We start from the raw sequence: 6,000 nt of genomic DNA, 5'->3' as shown, positions 1-6,000 counted from the left end.
CCCCATGCAAGGGGCTTGAGGTATTGACGGAAATACATTTATTCCTCACATAGATCCCAACTATATGTTGAGGGGCCAATGATGTATGCCAGGTGGTGATATCAGTATGCAACCGAATTACCGCAGATAGAAAATACTTGGTAGATATCCACATATCAAAAATAGAGGGGAATAATATTATGCAACTCTGTCATGAGCGTGTAAAACTGCATGACTCCAACGTAAAGTTGGTAAGTTGCAATTCCAAAGTAAAGATAATGCAATGAGCTTAACTCTTTGGATAGGATTCTACCAAACCATTTTGAGTCTGGACATTAGGACAAATTGCCAAACTTCAGTCCAAAGGCCATAGAGAAGTCCCTCAAGGAGAATTCTGCAATGTTATCCATTCGATTTGCTTGAAATCGATGTCAGGATAATGAGCCAATGGTTTCGTGTGAATAAAGCACACACTTAAGACCATCATGTAGATATGTCTTTAGAACCATGGAATACCTGAATAGTCTACTCAATGGCTGGGAAGAGCCACTTACCTCGACTTGATGCATCCAAGGAGTCTGAGTGGTTCAGCGTAGACTTTAAGGTGTGCGAGCCTTAAAAATAGCTTCCTTGTGTCACTTGTAGTGCACATAAAATCTAAATGTTATTATAATTTAGCATCATAATAATCATAAACTATTGGAATTGCTGATAGTTTCGGTTTCAACCCAATGTCTCGATGACCAAGGCGAGTATGTCAAGTTTGTCATGTACAAGACACTCTGGAAAGCTATCTCATACACAACATGTGCTACACGTTGTGTCATATGTGTAGTATAATCCAGATGATACACAGACAGTGTGCTTGCCTTATCCGTTGCATATGGTAAAGAGAAGTTATTTATCTTTGTTGTCATCATAAGTTTCGCTATGGAAACTATTTTGATGGATACCTCCATAGTTTAGTAGGGTACGAGTTAAACCTTGGAAGCAATAAAGCATCCTGATGTTACTCGAGTACCCGCAGGGATAGTAAATATGACTCGAGTTGAGCCAACAAATACGTCATCGCGTCTAGCGATTTTAAAATATCTCCTTTCTCTCAATGAGAGTGGAAACATTGGACTTCCCTGAGTAGAGTTTGTGGTGCATATGTCCACAAGGCACATATCATTTTTCATCGGATTGACTCCCGTAAAAATCAATATATAGACATGAAGATTCTCAATATGAAAATCACTATCAGATATATAGACTACATATAAATGTATTTGTATCAAAGTGTTGATACAATATATTGTGATATACAATATATGATGACAACAATAATATGTTGTTATTAGAACATCATAAATGGACATAAATAAATAGATCAGTAAGGAGACTAAGGGACTAAATCTATATAGTCTCCAAACATGTCGGTTGATGCATATTCAACCATCATGCTCCCCATGCGCATAGGGTCTCGTGACAGCTTGATGGTGTCAGGTTGAGGGTTTGAAGTGAGTTTCAAACCATTACCCTTGAGGTCCTTTGCATCCCGGTGGCGTGGCTTGGATTGCACGCGCTATCCCATGGGATGCAAGACTGATCTTGATGTCCATGGCATGCTTAAGAAGTTGTTGCCATTGAGGGCAAGAGCCTCAAATTGTTAGCCATCGATTACTTATAGGGGCAAGCCAGAGATAATTAATTTACAAGAAGTAAATTAAAAACCATCGTGGTTTTGTAATAAGAATGCAAAAATTTGACTCAAGTGTATAACTTGAAAATGCTCAACCTCAATTGTTGGAACATAACACATTGAAGATCATACAGATCTCACAGTAATAGAGATAGTCTACACATGGGCAGTAGATCCAACTCATTACCTTGTGTTTACGTAATATAATGAGGGAGATGTTATTGTCAAAAATTTACAAGTTTGTTGTGTGGGAGAAATCAATCTCGACCGCTGTGACATGTTTATGAAGAATGACAATGTGGTAAACACATAGACATATCATCTCCGGTAAAAAAACCCGGTAATTTATTTATATTACAGATTGCGTAATATAAATATATCTTAATGTTGCAAAATTAATATATTTCAAGAAGGTGGTTCGAAATCATTAGTGTGAATCTCAAATTGCTAAATATGACACCTTGAAGATAATCTTCAAAATGGAGTAGATGTAACATCCCAAATTTTCAATTTGGAATGTTATACACTAGGTCATCCTTGCATATCATATTTTATTGCATTTTGGCTTCATCCTCGAAATCCTAAGCAACTCAAGGACCCTCGGAGAGAGAGTTGGGGATTTCACTGTTTTCATATTTGAGATTTTATCAAATATTGAAACGAGGATTTTTGGTTTTAATTATTTTTCTCCCCAAAAATATTTCATGTTAAGATATATGAGAGGAGATAATATGACTTATCCAAAATAAATGAAATATTGGATGAAAAAATATTCAAATCAAATATTTTATTTTATTCGGATTTTATTGCTATTTTATTTTGCTTTAGAAAAATTGCACGTTTTCAATATTGCATTTTAGGGCCAAGAAAATGCTCATCTTGTTCTAAATATTTTCTTTAGACGGTGATTTTTTTTGGCATTTTTAGATTTTTATTTATTTTTCTAGGATTTATTTTTGGCGGAATATGTTTTTTTAAAAAAACTTCTTCCGCGCCCGACTGGGCCGATGCCCAGCCGAGCCAGGCCGCCGCCTCCCGCGCCGAGTGCGGCCAGGACACGGCCGTCGCAAGCCGTCGCCGGCCGGGACTCCGCCCCGCTCCTCCCGCAAGCCACCCCCCTTTATAAGACGAAGCCCGAGGCCCCTCGGGGCCCCAAGCCGCCGCCCTCGCTGCCACCTGCCCAAGCCACCGCAGCGCCTCGCCGCCGCACAGCCGAGCCCCGACGGAGCCGCCCCGCCTCGCCGGAGGTATACGCCGCCGCCGCCGTCGTTCGGTTTTATTTTAAAACCGGTTCGGTTTTTTAGAAAACCCTAGTTTTTTTAGAATAGATTAGTTCGCCGGTTTTCTCGGTTTAATTACTTAGCGGATGTTCGTCCGTACTTTCGTTTTAACGAACGGTGTTTACTCGTTAGCCGCAGACAGCGAACGTTCGTTCATTAGCCTGTTCATCAGTTTTTCTTTTTCTCAGATTTTTCCGTGATTATTTCCGATCGCGATTTCCGATCGCGATTTTCGTTTTAGTTTATCTTTTCGCTCGTTTATCGGAATCAGGCGATTCAAGCGCCTAGAGTTTCTTCTCGAAACTCTCTTTCCGTTTAACCAACTTGAACAAGATTTTGATACAGAAAAATTTGACCTTAGTCCAGATTAGTAATCGAATCTTGTTTCTTTCGCAGTTTGAGTTTCTTTGCTCCGTTTGATTTGATTCTTTTTGCAAACCAGAGTTCTTAAGTTGAACTTTCTGGTTAGATCTCTTATTTGAGTTTTACCCTTGCTTCTTTGCTTGATTGCTTATGTATGCCATTGTTTGTTTGCGATAGAACACCCGGAGTGCGAAGCGTGCTACTACGAGTCTCTAGGTTTTGTGGATCATCAGCAAGGCAAGTAACACTTTGATCATATCCCTTTATCACCCAGTTTTTATGCATTAGTTTCAACCCTCACACATTGCATGGTTAGGACTTGATAATATGTGGGATTGGGAAGTAGTTGATGAGGTAGAACCTATTGCCCTATTATTATCAAACCCCTGGGAGTTACTTCTGCGTATTGCTTATATTGCTATGTTATGCTCATAGACGTGGATTGGGATTGAGTGAATCTATGACAGATGTGAGATTTTTAATTAATGGTTCAACTTAAGGTGGCAACTTTAATACACATCTGGGTGGATTGCTTGTCGGGCACCTGGAGAATCCAGTGTTGTCTAGGATATCCCGGAGTACCCGTGTGATAATCCTACGGTCCGCCACCTAGGCTCAAAGGGAACTAAGATATTTCATGCTAGAAACTTCCGTGTGCAGCCACAAGCTATTATGGGCTCTAGCATAGTTTAGTAAGTTGCGTGAAGCTCTTGAAGAGGTAGACTAGCAGGTAGTGGGTTGTAGGTGGTATGGTCTATCCGGAGTAGAGAGTTAATGCTTCTGAAAAACTGTGTCTCGGTCATCCGTTTCTCAAACATCATGTAGTGCGAGAAATCCAACGGAGGAGATCGAGTCTTGTGGGGAAAAGTGCGCAAACCTCTGCAGAGTGTACAAACTAATCATGGTTAGTCGTGTCCCCGGTTATGGACATCTTGAGTATCTAGTACTTGGATTATCATAAGTATCTCATCACTCTAAATTAATATTGTTGGGTTGATAATTACTTTTAATTGGGATTGAGTTGGAGGAACCTTCTCAATGTTGTTTCAACTACCATGATAGTTAAATAAAATCTATTCCTTTGTTGTAGGGAAAAATTGGCTTTTCGCAAAACTTTAACTGTAGAGCTTTCCACCAGCCAAATATGCATATAGTGATAGCATTATTCTGTTCTTGCTCTACTGTGTTACATTGCCAGCATATTCCATGTGCTGACCCGTTTCGGGCTTCAACGTATTATGTTGCAGACTTTTCAGACGAGGAGTAAGGTTCGTTAGGTCGTTGTCGTGCAGCTCAGCTATGCCGTTGGAGTTGATGGACTCACTTTATCTTCCAAGCCTTCCGCTGTTATCGTATTAGATGGCCTTCAGCCATATTTATTGTAATAAGTTCTCTTTTGAGACATTCGATGTAATAAGTGTGTGATTGCTACCTGATACGTCCATTTTGCATCATGCTTTTATATCGATATTTATTGCATTATGGGATGTTATTACACATTATATCACGATACTTATGCCTAATCTCTCTTATTTTACAAGGTTTACATGAAGAGGGAGAATGCCGGCAGCTGGGATTCTGGGCTGGAAAAGGAGCAAATATTAGAGACCTATTCTGCACAGCTCCAAAAGTCCTGAAACTGCACGGAAGACGTTTTCAGAATATATAAAAAATACTCAGCGGAAGAGATTCACCAGGGGGGCCACACCCTGCCCACGAGGGTGGGGGGGCGCGTCCCCCTACCTCGTGGGCCCCCTGGTGGCCCCCCGGTGGCCATCTTCTGCTATATGAAGTCTTTCAATGGAAAAAAAATAAGAAGCCATCTTCTCGGACGAAATTCCGCCGCCATGAGGCGGAACCTTGGCGGAACCAATCTAGGGCTCCGGCAGAGCCGTTCTTCCGGGGAAACTTCCCTCCCGGAGGGGGAAATCATCGCCATCGTCATCACCAACGCTCCTCTCATCGGTAGAGGGCAATCTCCATCAACATCTTCATCAGCACCACCTCCTCTCAAAACCCTAGTTCATCTCTTGTATCCAATTCTTGTCTCCAAGTCCGGGATTAGTGCTAGTAGGTTGCTAGTAGTGTTAATTACTCCTTGTAGTTGATGCTAGTAGGTTTATTTTGTGGAAGATCATATGTTCAGATCCTATATGCATATTAATACCCCTCTGATTATGAACATGTTTATGCTTTGTGAGTAATTACGTTTGTTCCTGAGGACATGGGAGAAGTCTTGCTATTAGTAGTCATGTGAATTTGGTATTCGTTCGATATTTTGATGAGATGTATGTTGTCTCTCCTCTAGTGGTGTTATGTGAACCTCGACTACATGACACTTCACCATTATTTGGGTCTAGAGGAGGGCATTGGGAAGTAATAAGTAGATGATGGGTTGCTAGAGTGACAGAAGCTTAAACCCTAGTTTATGCGTTGCTTCATAAGGGGCTGATTTGGATCCATATGTTTCATGCTATGGTTAGGTTTACCATAATACTTTTGTTATAGTTGCGGATGCTTGCAATAGAGGTTAATCATAAGTGGGATGCTTGTCCAAGTAAGGACAGTACCCAAGCACCGGTCCACCCACATACCAAATTATCAAAGTACCGAACGCGAATCATATGAGCGTGATGAAAACTAGCTTGATAATATTCCCATGTGTCCTCGGGAGCGCTTTTCTCTATATAAGAG

Source organism: Triticum urartu, chromosome 5A (assembly GCF_056163025.1).
Source record: "Triticum urartu cultivar PI428250 chromosome 5A, HENAU_Tu73, whole genome shotgun sequence".
Lineage (NCBI taxonomy): Eukaryota > Viridiplantae > Streptophyta > Magnoliopsida > Poales > Poaceae > Triticum > Triticum urartu.
This window is presented reverse-complemented; position numbering follows the sequence as displayed.